At 47.0% G+C, this 17,570-nt stretch overlaps 1 long non-coding RNA gene across 2 annotated transcripts; it reads right to left on the bottom strand.

Annotated features, from left to right (window-relative positions):
- Nucleotides 1-619: 619 nt before the first annotated feature.
- Nucleotides 620-6,149, bottom strand: LOC146754244 (uncharacterized). Of its 2 annotated transcripts, XR_014938869.1 has the most exons (4): nt 5,602-6,149; nt 4,130-4,217; nt 2,395-2,466; nt 620-1,954 (listed from the first exon to the last, which is right to left on the bottom strand). It is a non-coding gene; the product is annotated as an uncharacterized LOC146754244 (long non-coding RNA). The 2 variants fall into 2 exon arrangements; XR_014938870.1 differs by lacking the exon at nt 4,130-4,217.
- Nucleotides 6,150-17,570: the final 11,421 nt, after the last annotated feature.

Genomic DNA, 17,570 nt, shown 5'->3' with positions numbered 1-17,570 from the left:
GGGGAGACCTCATTGCTCTCTAAAACTTCCTGAAGGGAGGTTGCAGTGAGCTGGGGGTCGGCCTCTTCTCTCATGTCATTACTGATAGAACTAGAGGGAATGGTTTCAAGCTGCGGCAGGAGAGGTTCAGGCTGGACATTAGGAAATATTACTTCTCAGAAAGGGTGGCCAGGCACTGGAATGGACTGCCCAGGGAGGTGATGGAGCCATCCCACCTGGGGGTGTTCAAGGAATGACTGGATGTTGTGTTGAAGGACGTGGTTTATTGGGAGCTATTGGTAATAAGAGAACGGTTGGACTGTTCTTTTAGGTCTTTCCCAACCCTGGTGATTCTATGATTCTGTGATTCATACACTAAGAAGCAAGGAGAGGCTCTTTTGTTAAATCTTTCAATAGAGAGAAGAGTTGATATCTGCTTCTCCCAACAACAGAAACACGGAAACAACTTTCCAAGCCCACCTGCCATACAGTAGGCAGAAAACGCACATTGTAAAGGAGCACGCACATCCCCTCTGGCATAAGTCGAGCCCAAAACCCACCTTCAGATCTCTGTGCATTTCCCTTGTTTTACACCAATGCAGCCTCGCTGCAGCTCCGTGGGTGTCACACAAGGCCTGCATGTCCTCTTTCTCCGCAAACCCCACCCTCAGGCCTTGCTCTGTGAGGATTGACACCTGAGCAAAAACAAGCACTAAGAACGAGAGTAAAGCACACTGGATTCGCCCTGGCCTGGCCCAAGCCACAGTCCTACCAGACAGACCCTGGAATGAAAACTGCTCCACAAACCACAGATGGACACCAGCACACAAGAAGTTGATCGGATACAATCCCATGCAAGCACCAAGCCTCCTAAGGAAGCTCTTTGCCATCAGCTCCTTCATCGCCTTTCCTTCTCACCTCAATCTTAAAGTGGCTTCAACATCTGCCAGCACGTCTTACCACGCACCTGCTCATCACACAGTGCTTCAACAGCAACAAATTTGCTTCCGGGGCCCTCCTTCAACTCACTGTGCTAACACTCATGATTCAAATTACACAGAAATCCTAGCAGAAGTTCTCAGTGAGAACTGCACCTAACATTCCTCCTTCTACAAGCAACAGCCACAACAAGTGGTCATGAAAATGCTTTCATCAAAAAGAAGCAGAGACGGCACGGCAGGACAGATGTACTCTGTGTGCACGTCTGAAGCCTTTTGAGAACCTAGTCGTTCTTCCTGCAGGACCCCTGTCTTCTGTTAAAAGCTGAACGGTCCCCAGAGCACCTGTTTCCATCAGCTGCCACCATCCAAAGCAGCCAGCCTTCTTACAGTCACCTGGCCCAAACATCCCTTTTGCTCTACACTTGATTCACAGAATCACAGAATTGTAGGGCTTGGAAGTGATGGGAGCTCGGCATGCACACCATCCTTCCAACAGCACATCCCAGCAGCAAGGGATCACAGCGCTGGCACAGCTGAAACAAAAAGGGTGTGCGAGTTTCCTGTTAGCACTCAGTGTAAACAAATCTACCACTGAGCAACACCGTGAGCCCCCACTCACCTCAGCACAGGTCAACCTGTAACCCCAGCCTTCCCCTATCCATGTGCACATGCACACCCGTGTGCCACCCTGCCTGCTTTGCACACCTCCATGCACACACCGCATCGTGTGCCCTCCTTTGTATTCACAGACGTGTGCAAACCACCCCTGGGAACACGTACGTGCCTACACCTTCCACAAAAACCCCTTTGTGTGCACCTGTGTGCAACCCAACTCCTCAGCACACGCACACGTTTGTGCCACCCTGTCCACGCACTCACCACGTGCCCTCCAGCATCACTGCTGCCTCCTCTGGTACCAGACCCGCAGATGCTCCAGAGCTCATTAGCATGGACTTCCTTCCTCCCCTCAGCAGCTGCTCCTGCACTCACCTTCATTCCTACTCAGATACCGGCTGCTTCCAGCACCAGCTGACCTGCAAGACACAGAAAGGAAAGGTGGGAGTCATGCAAATCCCCAAGAAGCCCAAGGCTGCATCACCACCACGTATGGCAGCCTCAGGAAGTCAGCTGCAACTACAGACTTTGTCAGAATGGAAACAGGAATTGTCAGTTAATTGTGACCTCTGAACTCATTGCCACCATCAGAAACAGGCACTGAAATCGCTCACTTCACTGCAGCTGGTTACCTCCTGATTTGGGGAAAATGCAGACACGGAATTGAAGGACACCAGCAAAGTGACATCTACTTCATTGTAGGTGGTTAAGCTTGGAAGCAGGACTTGAGCAAGAAAAGCTTCTCAGCTCCTTCTAAGGCACTAAGTGATGGGATGATTTCCCATCCCTGCAGAAATCCTGACCTCTGCCACAGGTGGCTGAGTGACACAAAAGCTGTGTCCTTGGTTCCCAGCCTTACCTTCTCATGTCGTTCATCTTGCTCTGCAGCTCCTGCTCTGAATAGTCTTCTTATATTCCCACATGATGTACCCTGAAATACATCATTTAGTGAGTCTGAACAAAACATAAGACATTAATTGGAACTATGAAGAAATGTCTTTTGCACTTTACTTGGAGAATGTTCCATCCTATAACTTCTGCTCTCAATTGTAACACATGATTTTTTATAAAAAGAAACATAGCAAGTCAGCTCTTCAGTGTGCACATTGATGAAACTTGGTGAAATACAACTTTAAGAAAAGGTAATTTGAAAACTTCAATATTCTTATCAGAATCTCTGCTATTAGTTACCGTTCCAATGTTCTGATCTGATGATGTGTCTCTCAGAGCTGTTTTGTCACTCCCCCCCTCAAATGCACTTCAAGTGCTTTAGGAGCATCACTGGAATTTTGAATAAACTCGATATATCTTAGCAAAGCTGCTACAGCTGCACAACTGAAGTACTTTGGAAAAAAAAGAAATCTTTAATGAACGCTGAACAGTGTTATTTAATTATAATCCAGGTAATTAAATTAATTAAACCAAAGAAATCACCTTCCAGTCACTCAGCTCTCACCAGGGAAATCGCTTCCCTGCCAAGCAGATGCAACCAACACAAGCTGCTACATCACTCTAGGGCCCCACTGAGTCTTCCCAAGGGGTCTCCAAAGGCTTCCCTGTTGACTTCTGGGAACCTGGGAACACTCACATGGAAGTCAGTGCCCCCTAATGTGCCCCAGAGGTTTCTCAGGGCCCCACAATTAGCTCTACAGACATCCAGACATGCCCCAGAGCAAGTATGTGTGCTGTAGGGAGCCCAAGAGACATTCCAGAGTATGCTAGTACTCCTCAGTGCACTCATGGATGCTTCACCTGTCTCTAAATATGCCCTACTGGACTTTGTTTTCTCTTCTGGAGCTTTCCTTAGTTCTCAGCTTTGCTTTCTCATGCCATTTATCTCGCTCCACAGCTTTTGCTCGCAATATTCTCTCTTGCATTCCCACCTTCCAACAGAATCACAGAATTGTAGGGGTTGGAAGGGACCTCTAGTGATCATTGAGTCCAACCCCCCTGCCATGGCAGGTTCCCTACACCACGTCGCACAGGTAGGTGTTCAGGCGGGTCTTGAATATCTCCAGAGAAGGAGACTCCACCACCTCCCTGGGCAGCCTGTTCCAGTGCTCCGTCAGCCTCACCGTAAAGAGGTTCTTGCACACATTTGTGCGGAACTTCCTATGCAGAAGTTTCAGCCCATTACCCCTAGTCCTGTCCCCACGCACTACTGAAAAGAGACCAGCCGTGCCACTATGGCCCCCACACCTCAGGTATTTATAAACCTGGATCAAATCCCCTCTCAGCACCGCCAACGACAACCCTCTGCACTCTGCCAGTCAGACAGTTCACGACCCACTTCACTGTCCACTCATCTATCCCATACTTCCTCAGCTTTGTTATAAGGATGTCGTGGGGGACAGTATCAAAAACCTTTCTGAAATCAAGGTAGACTACATCTACCACTCTAGCCCCGTCCACCCAGCTAGTGACATCTTCATAAAAGGCCACCAGGTTGGTCAAGCACGACCTCCCCTTGGTGAACCCATGCTGAGTACTCCTGATAACCTCCTTATCACCCAGTTCTCTGGAGATGGCATCCAGCACAAGCTGTTCCATCACCTTCCCTGGGACAGAGGTGAGGCTGACTGGCCTATAATTACCTGGCTCTTCCTTCTTGCCCTTTTTGAAGACTGCAGTGACATTGGTCATCCTCCAGTCTTCAGGCACCTCCCCAGTTCTCCAAGACCTCTGAAAGATTACAGAGAGCAGCTCAGCAATGACCTCCACCAGTTCTCTCAGCACCCGTGGATGCACCCCATGCACCCATCCCATGTATTTATGGACATTAATGTTTCCTAGGCAATCACAGACCACCTCTTCCCTGACTAAAGAGAAATCTCCTATTGTCCAGACTCTCTCATTAACCTCCAGGGTCTGGGATTTCTGAGGGAGAGCCTTTTCACTAAAGACAGAAGCAAAGAAGGCATTCAGTGTTTCTGCCTTCTCAGCATCCTCTGTTATCAGAACGCCTTCCTCCCCCCCTTGTTTTTTGTTTATTAGCAAACTATTAATATACTACAAAATAATAGCACTAATTACTAAGTAACATCACCATGCCAGCATCCCGACCACCTGCTTTAGAGATTTCTCCTTCATTTTGTGCAACACTTCAAAAACTGCAAAGGAAAAAAGCAAGTACAGAACCAGGACACCACTTCCCTCAGGATTTTACAGTCTCATTCATGTCTCACAGATGGAGGCCCTGACAACAAGAGCTGTGTCTGTCCATAACAAGGACTCACCTCTGCAGGTGCAGGGGCAGCTCTCAGAGAAGCCTTCTTCATTTCTGCTTTCTTCTCTTTTTGTCTTTTGACTGGGAGGTGGTGTTGATCTGCCTGAGGGAAGGGAGGCCCCTTCAGAGGGATCTAGATAAGCTGGATCAACCTCACTGGGCTGAGGTGAATGGGATGTGGTACACCCAGGCCAAGTGCCAGGTCCTGCACTTTGGCCACAATAACCCCATGCAGCGCTATAGGCCTGGGGCTGAGTGGCTGAAGGACTGTGCAGAGGAAATGGACCTGGGGCTGTTGGTCGATGCTCAGCTGAACATGAGCCAACAGTGTGCCCAGGTGGCCAAGAAGGCCCACGGCATCCTGGCCTGTCTAAGAAATAGTGTGGCCAGCAGGAGCAGAGAGGTAATCATCCCCTTGGACTCAACACTGGGGAGGCTGCGCCTCAAGTCTTATGTTCAGTTTGGGGTTCCTCGCTACAAGAAAGTCATTGAGGCACTGGAACTTGTACATGGAAGTCTGTCCCTCGAGCAGCTCCCATTCATCATCAGCTCCCATTCTGAACCCCACTGTGCAAAACAGCAAAACTTCTACTGCAAATGGCTGCAGTCACCAAAGCTCAGCCCACTATCCAGGTATCAGCCTTCTCCCTTCTGTTTTCCATCTTAGCCCATAGTTTTGCTTCCAGAAATGGAACTCCTCTTTAACAGCCAAAACACAAACTAATACATCACTTTCACTGCTCGTTTTACCTGACATCCCCTACAGCACAGCACCTGCTCACAAGTATCATTCAAACTCTATTCTTTCATACTTCTTGAGAGAGGACGGTAAAAACTCACTTATGCATGGCGGTAAGGACAGTCTGTCCCCATCACATCCCTCTGTGTGCTGAAAGCTGCCATTGGATCTCTTGCAGCCTGCTGGCTGCTGCTCACAAACACAGGGAACTGCACCACACTGATTCTAAAGAGAGAAAGGAAGAAACTCTGGTGGGAATGAGCACCCAAGGTTTGCAGAGATGCTCCAGATTGTGACAGAGATGGAATATCAGAGTGCTGGGACATGATTGATCACTAAGGAAAACACTTGGAAGCACATTCAATCTGCAGAAGCTGTAATTACTGGGCACAGTCAGCTTTCCTATGGCTCATCTGGAGGAGGCGGGTGGTCTCACACATCTGCTCAGGGGCTTCAGCTGAGACACTTGCACAATGCTGGGATCATTCTGATGGAAACTATGTCTTCAGATACCATGGTTAAATCCATCCAAAATGATCAAGCGGAGCCTTAGCTCTTGAGCAGCACTTCTTCCCCACCCTTCACTACTCCAAGCAGCTCCAACAAACTTCTCAGAAGAAATCCAGGCCAGCAAAGACCTGGCAGACCAGAACCAAGTGCCGCTTGTGGGACGGCAGTGCCCACTCCTTGCTTCCACCCTGCTCCAGCAGGTTAAGGAGTCTGAGCCTCACTGGCCTTTGACAGCTCAAGACTTTCAGCACTTCATGCCAACATTTCTCACTAAGATACACCTCAGGCATTGAATTCTCTTCTCACTACCTCCTCCCAGTCCTCTCCTAGGAACAGAAACCATTCAGATTCTACAGCAAACTACAGCATCTGCACTGCAAGAGCACACTGAACCACCTGCAACAATGAAACATGGTTTTGGAGAGTGGGTTTGAAAACACACCTTTAGACAGCTGTCTCCCTGTAGCCAAAAGGAAACCAAGCAGCAAAAGAAGAGTCCAGCCTGAAACATGCCCATGCTACTAGCCCAGGTTTTTCACAATGAATGTAAAATCCATCCTGTTCTTGAGGTAACAAATGACCAGTGGGTCTCCCTTTGCTCCACCCCTTCTCCTTCAAAGCCAGAAAAAGAAAGAAAAAACAAGCAGAAGAAACCCAGACGTACCTTTCCACACACAGAGCAGAAAGTGGAACAGCAGTTGTCTCCTTCCTGAGACATGGTGGGGAGCATCCCAGAGGAAGCCCAAGTTCTTTGCTTCTCTCTACAGGGACTTCAAGCACTCTTGGCAAGAGCTGCTTTGGTTCTTTCTTCAACTGCTTCCATCACCAGAATCTCCTTTGGAAAAGGAACACTAAAGAAAGAATCAGCAAATGAGAAAGAATGAGCAATAACCACTTTCCCGGCTTTCTTCTGACATGCAATTAAGACTCACGACTTGGGCAAGGTCTTAAAATCAGCTGGTTACAAGAACTGTCCCAAAATATATCCAGCTTCTGTACAGCTGCCGTTATTTCTGTCAGTGAGTGTAATCACAGAATCATAGAATGGCCCGGGCTGGAAGGGACCTCAAGGATCATGAAGATCAATCGCCTCCCTGTCCCTGCTGGCCATCCCCTCTTCTGATGGAGCCCAGGGGACCATTTGCTCTCTGAGCTGCAAGAGCACGCTGATGGCTCACGTTCTGTTTTTCATCCACCAGGACCCCCAGGTCCTTCTCTGCGGGGCTTCTCTTAAGGACTGCTCCTCCCAGGCTGTACAGATGCCTGGGATTCCTCCAGCCCAAGTGCAAAACCTTGCACTTTGCTGTCTTGAACCTCATTAGATTCACCTAGGCCAACCTCTCGGTTGAGCTCCCTCTGAATGGCATCCCTTCCTTCCACTGCATCAGCCGCACCACTCAGCAAACAGCAGAGGGTGCACTCCATTGCATCATTGGTGTCACTGATAACCATGTTAAAAAGCACTGGTCCCAAGACAGACTCCTGGATGACACCACTTGTTATCAGCCTTCACCTGGACATCGAACCATGAATCACCACCCTCTGTCTGTGGCCTTTCAACCAATCCCTTATCCACCAGGTGGTCCACCTGTCAAATCCACATCCCTCCAGTTTAGAGATAAGGATGTGGTGGAGGGCCATGTCAAAGATCTCGCTCAAGTCCAGGTCAATGACATCAGTTTCCTTCCTTTTGTCCACAAATGCCGTCACTCCATCATAGAAGAGCACCAGATTGGTTAGGCATGGCCCTCCCCTGCTAAAGCCACGCTGGCTGTTTTGGATCACATGCTCATTCCTTATATGATCAAGCATGTCTTTGAGGCAGATCTGTTCTTCAGCATTTTCATCACAGTTCTACATTTGAATCAAATAATTGGTGTTGCTGCCACCAAGAAAACCTCTTTGTCTTCTACTCCTGCTGCAGCTTTCACCAGAAGCAAAGGGAGAGGCCACCTCCTAGATCCAAATTTTAAGAAACCAACACCCAATAGGTGTCATCTGAAGTAAAATAGGAGAGAAATCAAGATGACTCTTCTGCATCCAGCTTGGATCACTCCCTCACTCAGGCACACCACCATCAGATCAAGGAGATGCTGCCTTCAGCTTAGAGATTGTATGGGAAATCACACCTTGAACCTCTGATTAATCAGCTGAGGCAAGTGTTGGGTCAGCTGCGGGAGCACAGGTGAGAGTAATGGAGCTGTGCTCACAGAAGGGGTGGACCTCGACTCCACCTCCTCTGAGACCTCATTTAAAGGCTGACCACCACTGAGGCAGCATCTCTTGGAGATTGCTCCCCAGTTGAGACTGCCTCAGCTTTCTGGTCAAAACATCGACATTGGTGAGTTTTCCTTTGCTAACAACCTTTGACTATTTACCACCATCTTGGTTAACATCTTTATATTAGCCACCCTTACAGAGACCATAAGGGTTTGGGCTTCCAAACTCTCAGCAAGCATTTGGATCAGCCAGCTTCCTGCTGGGGAGCCCCCTGCATCACTGCAGCCTCCTTTGGTACCGTACCTGCAGATGCTTCAGAGCTCATTAGCATGGACTTCCTTCCTCCCCTCAGCAGCTGCTCCTGCACTCACCTTCATTCCTGCTCAGATACCGGCCGCTTCCAGCACCAGCTGACCTGCAAGACACAGAAAGGAAAGGTGGGAGTCATGCAAATCCCCAAGAAGCCCAAGGCTGCATCACCACCACGTATGGCAGCCTCAGGAAGTCAGCTGCAACTACAGCCTTTGTCAGAATGGAAACAGGAATCGTCAATTAAGTATGACCTCTGAACTCATTGCCACCATCAGAAACAGGCACTGAAATCGCTCACTTCACTGCAGCTGGTTACCTCCAAATTCTTTTACTTTTAGGAAAATGCGGACACGGAATTGAAGGACACTAGAAAAGTGACATCTACTTCCCCATAGGTGGTTAAACTTGGAAGCAGGACTTGAGCAAGAAAAGCTTCTCAGCTCAGAATCACAGAATTATCAAGGTTGGAAAAGACCTAGAAGATCATCTGGTCCAACCATTGCCAATACTTCCTGGATAAATCATATTCCATACATCACATCCAAACGTTTCTTGAACACTCCCATGGTCGGTGACTCCACCACCTCTCTGGGCAGTTCATTCCAGTGCCTGACTACCCTTTCTGAGAAGTAATATTTCCTAATGTCCAGCCTGAATCTTCCCTGGCGCAGCTTAAAACCATTCCCTCTAGTTCTATCACTGATTACTCGAGAGAAGAGGCCAACCCCCAGCTCACTACAACCTACCTTCAGGAAGTTATAGAGAGTTATAAGGTCTCCCCTGAGCCTCCTCTTCTACAGGCTGAACAATCCCAACACCGTCAGCTGCTCCTTGTAAGGCCTGTGCTCCAAATCCCTCACTACCTTTGTAGGTGAAGACATTCCAGAACCGCAAGGTTTTCCTGCATGGAGAGGCTCAAAACTGAATAGGTCAGACCTCCTCCTCTCCATCATTGCTGTCACGTGAAAGGCTGTCCTTGGAACTGCAGTGACTCATGCATCCTAACTGCACTCCATTGATGGAAGCACACCGTGCATCATTGCTACTTGCCGGGGTGTTCCTGCACTGGCAAGGGATGGATTCACCTGGAAAGAGTAGATACACAGCAGTTAGTGTAAACTTTCACTATCCAAGGAGGCAAAGGCTTGGTGCTGCCTGTCAAGCAGGTTTCAAGCAGCTTGCGAGACTCATTTGGGAAAGACAAGTGTCAACCAAAGATGTCAGGCACGGCTCGAACGCAGGAATACAGAAAGAGGTACAAGCCCACTGAAAGCATGAATTCTACCTGTGTTGCTGACAAGCAGTGTTTTGAAAGCTGGATTTGCACCCTTACCTGCCAGGACCAAGACTTCAGCTTCAGAGGGCTCCCTGGCACTGCTCTGCAGTTGGTTCTCGGCCACAGGGGATGGTTTGCCCAGGCAGAAGCAGGAACGCCAACTGCCAGCTGCTGACTCTGCCCTCTTACTGGGAGAACTTGGTCTGGAGAGAGAAAACAGAGCATGCTGTCAGTCGTGGTGCAGGGTGAGGGAAGAGCTGCACTGAGCCCTTGCCAATAGTTGCCTGTTCCCAGCACTATATGGTTTCTGCTGAAACACAGCTTAGAAAAGCGCTCTGTTTCAAACAGCAGAGGACGCTTCCATTCCTACAGCTCAGCCCTCAAGTCCTGCTGGCTACATTTGCTTTTCTCTGGGGCTGGATTCTATATGAATTTGGTCTTGTCCCACGTAACACAGCCAAACAACTTCTCAGCCTGACATTTTATTGAGTCTGGCCCTCCAGAATAATTGGTGCACTAACAAGCTCACAACATGCTTGATTAAAGCACGGAATTAAAAAGAAAGTCAGCCAAACAGAGGGTCACATAGAACAAGAAATGACAAATAAACACTCCTGAAAGGCTACGTACTGCAAACAGAGGGAACGGTGCGGAACAGGCTGGGTAGGGTTTATTCCACATCGAGCACAACAAAATCTGCACTAAAATGGGATGGGGGAATTCCATTCCACCACCAAATACAGGTGTCTCCAAGAGGAAAAAAAAAAAAAAAAGAAAAAGAAAAAAAACAACCCAGAAGTTTGAACTTCAGAAGTTCAGTTCCTTTTCCCATTTCTGTTACTGTGAAGAAAATAATGCCATTTGTGTCCAAACTAAGGGCAAAAGAAATAAGTAACTCACATGACAAATGCACAGGTGTTGAATCTTCAGCATCCATTAAATCCAAGTTCCTTGTTTTTGTGGGTTTTTGTGTGTGTGTTCTGCTTTGTGTTGTGGCATTTATTTATTTATTTATTTTGTTATTTTTTAGTCAAAAGTTATTAGCAAAGGAAAACTCACCAATGTCGATGCCTTGACCAGAAAGCTGAGGCAGTCTCAACTGGGAAGCAGTCCCCACATCCCCCTCTGCCCCCCCCCCACAATGGCCACTCCCGCGCACTGCAGCTCAGCCAATGGGAGCCGGCGGAGCTGCCGCTGCCCAATGGGAGGCCGGGGGAGGCCGGCGCTGGGACGGGGAGAGGAGAGAAGAGACAGAGGCAGCACTGAGGTGGGATGGGCTGATGGGGAGTGCGGGGAGGACAGGGGGGTGTGGGGCTGTGGGGGGGCAGAGGGGGATGTGGGGCTGCAATGTGTCAGCGTCTGGAGCACAGGTGAAGGCAGCTGAGCTGTGTGAGCAGTTGTGTTTGAGTCTGGCTGCAGCTCTCTTAGACCCCACTGAAGGGCTGAGTGCCACTGGGAAAGGATCTCTGTGTGGAGATTGCTTCTACTAGAGGTAGTTCTATCAGACTGTTCTATAGAGCTGTGCAGGGGCTGTAAAGGGAGCTGAGGGGGACTGTAGGGGGGATATGGGGCTGTGGTGGGCCATAGGAGGACTAGGGGCTCTAGGGGGCTGTGAGGGTGTGTAGGGGTTGTGGGGAGCTATTGGAGGATATGGGCAGGTATGGGGCTTGAAGGGGTGGTGTATGGAGAGATAGAGGGTTGTGGGGGCCTTAGGGTGATATGGGGCTACTGGGGGCTGTCGGGGGCAAATATGGGGAGGAATATGGAGTTGTAACAGATTGTGGGGGTGTAGGTGTGGTATATATATATCTATATATATAGATCTGTCATTGTCTTCATTCAAAGAAATCTGAAAATAAAGAGTCCCTGCTGATAGTAAAGACTACCCAGAGGGATGGGATGACCATATGGACTGTGCTGAGGATGCTTTATAATGTGTGATAAACACTGTGAAGCAGTGTTGCTCCAGGAAATGGCCCAATACGACACAGAAGCAACTTTAAATATCTTCCAGTCACAAGCTGTTCATATCTAATGTCTATTTTACCCAATGTTTTCCAGTTCCAGAAGCAGAGGATGCCTTTATCAACAAGCAGAAGGTGCAGAAGGAGGTGAAGGCTGCACCAACAGAAAATGCCACGCTGAGCTGCGAGGTGGCCCAGGAGAAGACGGAGGTGAAGTGGTACAAGGAGGGGAAACTGATCACCTGGTGCAAGAAGTTCAGGGTGGAGTCAGAGGGCAAACAGCGTCGGCTGGTGCTGAGCCAGGTGGAGAAGAAAGATGCAGGGGAGTACAGCTGCGAGGCTGCTGGCCAGAAACTCACCTTCAAGATTCATGTCACAGGTAAGACAGGTGTTGTCTGAAATACAGCAGAGAACAGTAAAGTAAAATCTAGTTTCTATTATACAGTGATCCAGTTGCAGTAGTCTGTGCTGAGGTTTTTTCCCTAGACTTGATTGCCTGGGTTTGTAGAAAGTATTTGGTTTTAGTATGGCACAAAGACCTGTTTCAGTCTGTCTGTAGAATAATAATTACTGATATATGTACAGTGGAAGCAATATTCAAGATATTATTCAAATCTCTCCTGTGCCTGAGGTCCCAAACTGTAATTCCTGTTCACAGAAACATTTGACTAAGATAAGTATGTGCAGTGAGGCTGGAGTGCATGTTGTACGTGCAGCCTTTCATGGCAGGTGAAGCAGGAACTTCTCCTAGTAGTACACTGCCTTTTTACTATGCCTTTATGTTGGAGGCTGCATCTGGATAGGTGAGTCTGCTCCTCACAGTAAGAGACCTGGTAGAGCTGACTATTCCCAGAGCTCAAAGCAAAATAGATAGCTGCAAATCACACACAAAGAACAAAGGACTGCGTTGGTGAGCATATTTCCTTTGTGCCTTTGACAGTCACAGTTGTGGCAATGGTAGAGGCCATGAGGAGTCTGTTCAGGAAGCCAGGAGTACTGTTCTGGGTCATGAAAAGGCAGCCAGTGATTTGACTATCACACGTTTATGTGTTTTGATGTTTCACAGTGGGTCTTAAGTAAAAGGAACTCAGGTTTTGGTTGCCTGCAGGACAGATGTTCTTTTGGGTTCAATATGTTTGCATAGTGACTTGCAACCATGGGACTGGTGTTCAAGGACCCTCTTGGTTCCTTCAGTTCCTCGGTTCTTTCTTGCCTAGATTTGACACTTAGTTTCAACAGAAGAGCTGATATTCTCTAGTGAAGGCTATTAGTTTGGGCACAAGTGGTAACCTAAACCTGTTCCAACCTGTACATACAAACCTGCAAGATGGTCTCATTTCAGTCCCTCAGTCAATACTTTTTCTTTTCTTCCCTCAGAGCCAAAACCTGTGTTTATAAACCAGGAGAAGGTGCAGAAAGAGGTGAGTGCTGCCCTGGCAGCAAGTGCCTCCCTGAGCTGTGAAGTAGCACAGGATCCAAGCGAAGTAAAATGGTACAAGGATGGAAGACTGCTTGCCTCCTCCAGAAAGTTCAGAATGGAATCTGTGGGCAAAACACGGTGTCTGGTTGTGGAGCAGCTGGAGAAGAAAGATGCTGGAGAATACATCTGCGAGGCTGCTGGCCAGAAGATGACCTTCAAGTTGGAAACAACTGGTGAGCATTCGCTTTGGGAGCACTAAGCAGCTTTGGTGGGATGTGGATGTGAGGGAATGGGTGGTTTCATTGACATGAGAGAACAGGCAGTGATGCTGTGAAACCAGATGGATGATGCTCAGCCTGGCCATGTGCCTCAGAGCTCTTTGCTCAAGGAAGCCAAGTGTAGTTGTGGGTTTGCTCTCAAGAGCACAGTTTGGTAGGGATGAGTTGGCGGTTGGACTAGATGACCTTAGTGGTCTTTTCCAGCCTTAGTGACTCTGTGGTTCTCTGCTTCAGGAAAGACCTACTCGCTGACTTACACACGCGTCCAAGTCAAGGATGCAGCAGAAATAAAATCTATAGCAGAAAAGGCAGAATCTCGTGCCCATCTTACAGTGAAAGGTAATTATGCTTCTGATGATCATTTTGCTTAAATTATCTTATGTTATAAACCAGCTAACATCCTTTGCTTGAATGTCAAGGAAGTTAAACACCACCAGGACCTTTCACAGAAATAAATACTCCTACCTACCTACCTTTCTGCCCTCAAAATATCCAGCTTGTCTTTTGGGATTTACTTTTGCTAAGTAAAACAGATTATTTTCTTAGGAGGTTGATTTTCTACCGCTAGACTTCAGATTTATGTTTGAACGTTGAGGGATAAAAAACATAGCTTGTCTTTTTCTTCACTTTCTCATGCTGTTTGAAAAGAGCACAGAGTTTGTTTGTTTTTTTTACTATATACAATGTTAGGGTATATATATGATGTTAAGTGTGATAAAGAAAAGGGAGACATTTGAGTTAGCACACTATTCAAGAGTTCAGTCCCCAGCTTCGTAATGCGAGGAGTTTGATATCGGGGTGGGAAGGTCATGTTTTGATTTGGATGTTGGACTGGGAATCAGAAGATCTGGGCTCTCTTCAGGTTGTCAGTCATATTGTCTGACTTCTTAACAACATTCCTTTCTTTCTAGTATTTTTTAATGATGTTTTAAGGCATTTTGAGCTGATAGGTGTAGTGTTCATGTGCAGTAATGCTGACATGAGTAAGTAGGGTGATAATGTAAGGGTTTTTTACATTCCTTCTAAATCTCTGCTTTCTCTCCTTCCATCCTTCTTAAAGAGCAATCCATTAATCTAGTAAAGGAGCTGTGTGATGAGGATGTGACTGAGCCTGAAGAAGCCAAATTTGAATGCGAGGTATCCATTCCTTCTGTGAAACCTCGCAGGTGGTATCTACGTGGGAAGTCTTACAGGCTGGCAGAAACTTGATTATGCAGCAAGAAGGCACCATCCACCGGCTGACCATACTGAAAACCACCACTGATATGACAGGCACCATTCAGTTCTCAATTGGCAGATCCAAATCCACAGCCAATCTGCTTGTTAGAGGTAACATATCCTGGCTTGGTTTACATCATGAAGATGAAGAATTAATTAATGTCCAGTCTTCCTTCACTGGGGTCTTTGAAATACTGTGTGTGTGTCTGGAGGTTCTGCTCCATTTCCAGTTCAAAGTCATTGGACACTAAATGAGACCGCTGCGTCTTAGTAAAAGATCTGTATGAATAGTTGTGATGTGCTTACTATTCAGATCTAAAGAGCTGTGGTTTTGTCCTTGGCTATACCAAAGAAGTCAAATCAGGTGAAATTAATTGTATTTCTGAAGTAGACAAGTTTAAGTTTGGTAGCACCTAAATTTGATGCAGTTTGTCATTGATTTCATCTGAAAGAAACTTCCAGGCTTTTTATCTCCTGTTGTCCCCAGTGTAAGAGTCTCCATTCACATCCTAAAGTACTTATTATATTTTCAAGTCACTCTTATTTGAATAAAAGCCTCAACTGGGAGCAATTTAATAAGCACAGAGCAAGAGCTGGAGCTTGCATTTGGTAGATACTATACAGTATTACTTTATAGAAATGTAATCAATGGCCTTCCCTATAGACAATCATTTGTTTTATCTTTAGAGTTGTTCAAAGAACCATTGTGAACATGAAATTAATTGGAATGGAATAGATGCAAGAGACTTTCCTCTTCTTCCAATTGTCCTCATCCTTTCTTCTCTTCCACCCCTGCTTTTCAGATTACCATATACAAATCACCAGGAAGTTGGAGGACAAGACAGCTTTGGAATGTCATTCTGTCATCCTGTCCTGTGACTTCAGGCCTTCTCCAAAGGTTGTGAAATGGTTCAAGGGCCACACACCCATCGAGCCCTCTGAGAAGTACAAGATCAAGAGGGATAAGCATTCAGCAGAGCTCCAGATTCTGAAGCTGAAGCCCAATGATGCTGGTGTGTACAAGTGCAAGGCGGGAATTGCAGAGACTGAGGCCACGCTGACAGCTGAAGGTATGAGCAGGGAGGGTGGCCTCTTCCATGTCCTATTTCACCTCAGATTTCTCTTCTTGAGGTTGATTTCTGCCGTTCTCTCCTGCTAACTTTGCAAATGTATAAACTTCACTGAGAAGATTACACAAAGATTATCTAGTCCAGCCATTCTACCACATCCCAGTATGCTTTATAGTAACAGTGGTAACAGTTCACCTTGTTTCCCTACAGCCCACGATGTAGAAGTAAGGAAGCACCTGCAGGATGTGGAAATTGAAGAAGAGAGCTCTGCTGTCTTCTCCTGCGAGCTGTCCCATGATGACGAGGATGTGGAATGGTTTCTGAATGGCAACCTCCTTTACACCAACAATTACAATGACATCAAGAACGTTGGCAACTGCTGCACACTGACAGTGAAGCAGGTTAAGCCTGAGGATGCTGGCCCAGTGACAGTGAAGTCAGACAAGGTGTCAGAAAGCGCGCGCCTGAAGGTGAGAGGTGGGTCTGATCACAGCCCTCCTGGATGTAAGAGATGCTAAGGAGCGACAGTTCATTCCATTGTGCAGCAATCCTGCTTCTAAAGCTCACCTCTCTGGGGTGACAAGTCATCAGGGGCTTTCTTCCAGTGGAAGGTTCCATTGCAGCAGATATCAACGAAGGAGGATGGTTTTGGTGTCCTGCCAAAGCATTCCATTGCTTTTTATCATCATTTTACTTAACACAAGGAGAGTTACAGGAGCAAATTTTTTTACTGCTTCAGTGCCATGCAGTGTCAATGCTGTTGTCTCCAAGGATTTATGACTGCAGGGAGAGATCATTCAGTGTGTGTTTTGCCTCTGGAATGACTAATGACCAGGCTGTGAGCAACCCGATCTAGCTGTGAATGTCCCTGTTTATTGCAGGGGAGCTGGGCTAGATGGCCTTTAAGGGTCTCTTCCAATTCTAAGGATACTGTGATTCTAATCTGCTCTCCCCAGTAATTAAGCTCTTTTACTCTACGCGCTCAGAGTTTGAAGGATTTCCTCTTTCTCCTTTCCTTTGCATTTGGTTGATCTTTTTTCCCCAGTGTAAACCTCTGATGTGTGAAATAGAAGATAGATAAAAGGAGTCAATAAAGAGGAAAATCAAAAGTGTTCAGCAGCTTATCCTCTTAATACTGTGGCCTGCTGTATGAGCTGTGCTCCACGTGAGGGCAATGCCAGCTCTCCAGCTTTAGAAGAGCTACATCTCAATTTTTTCATATATCAGTCCCACCCACGGCAATGCAGGCTGTCCCTCCTGTTCCCTGTATTCTCCTACTGAATACTTGAGAATTCCATAAAGCGTATTCAGTCAACAGACATGAAACCACTTTAGGTTCTATATTGGTGTTGTCAGTAATGGTAAAGATTTATTGATACCTCTTTAAAAATCTGAACACAACTGGAAATGTCTCAACTTCTGTATCACGTTGTTCTGTTTTGCCTGTTTAATTGCAGAGAAGCCTGCTGTCTTCATGAAGTGTTTGAATGATGCTTTTGTCGAGGAGTGGGGTGTGATTAAATTGGAATGTGAAGTCTCTAAAGAGAAGGTCAAACCAGTGTGGAAAAAGGACGGTGTTGTGCTCACTTCTGGCAACAAGTTTGAGCTGCTACAGTCTGGGAAGACCCTATGTCTCCTTCTCCATGACCTCGAGAAGTCAGATGCAGGTTTATATACCTGTGATATTGGCACTGATGTTGCCAAGTCAAATGTCGGCGTTCAGGGTAAGTACTGTGGAAAGTGAAGGAGTGCTAAAAGCACATTCAGTGTGGTCACTATGTCTTACACCTATTCCCCCACGA

Source organism: Coturnix japonica, chromosome W, assembly GCF_054131305.1.
Source record: "Coturnix japonica strain WE chromosome W, WE-NBRP24, whole genome shotgun sequence".
Lineage (NCBI taxonomy): Eukaryota > Metazoa > Chordata > Aves > Galliformes > Phasianidae > Coturnix > Coturnix japonica.
The sequence above is the reverse complement of the archived record's forward strand: the minus strand, read 5'-3'. Positions and strand labels throughout refer to the sequence as shown.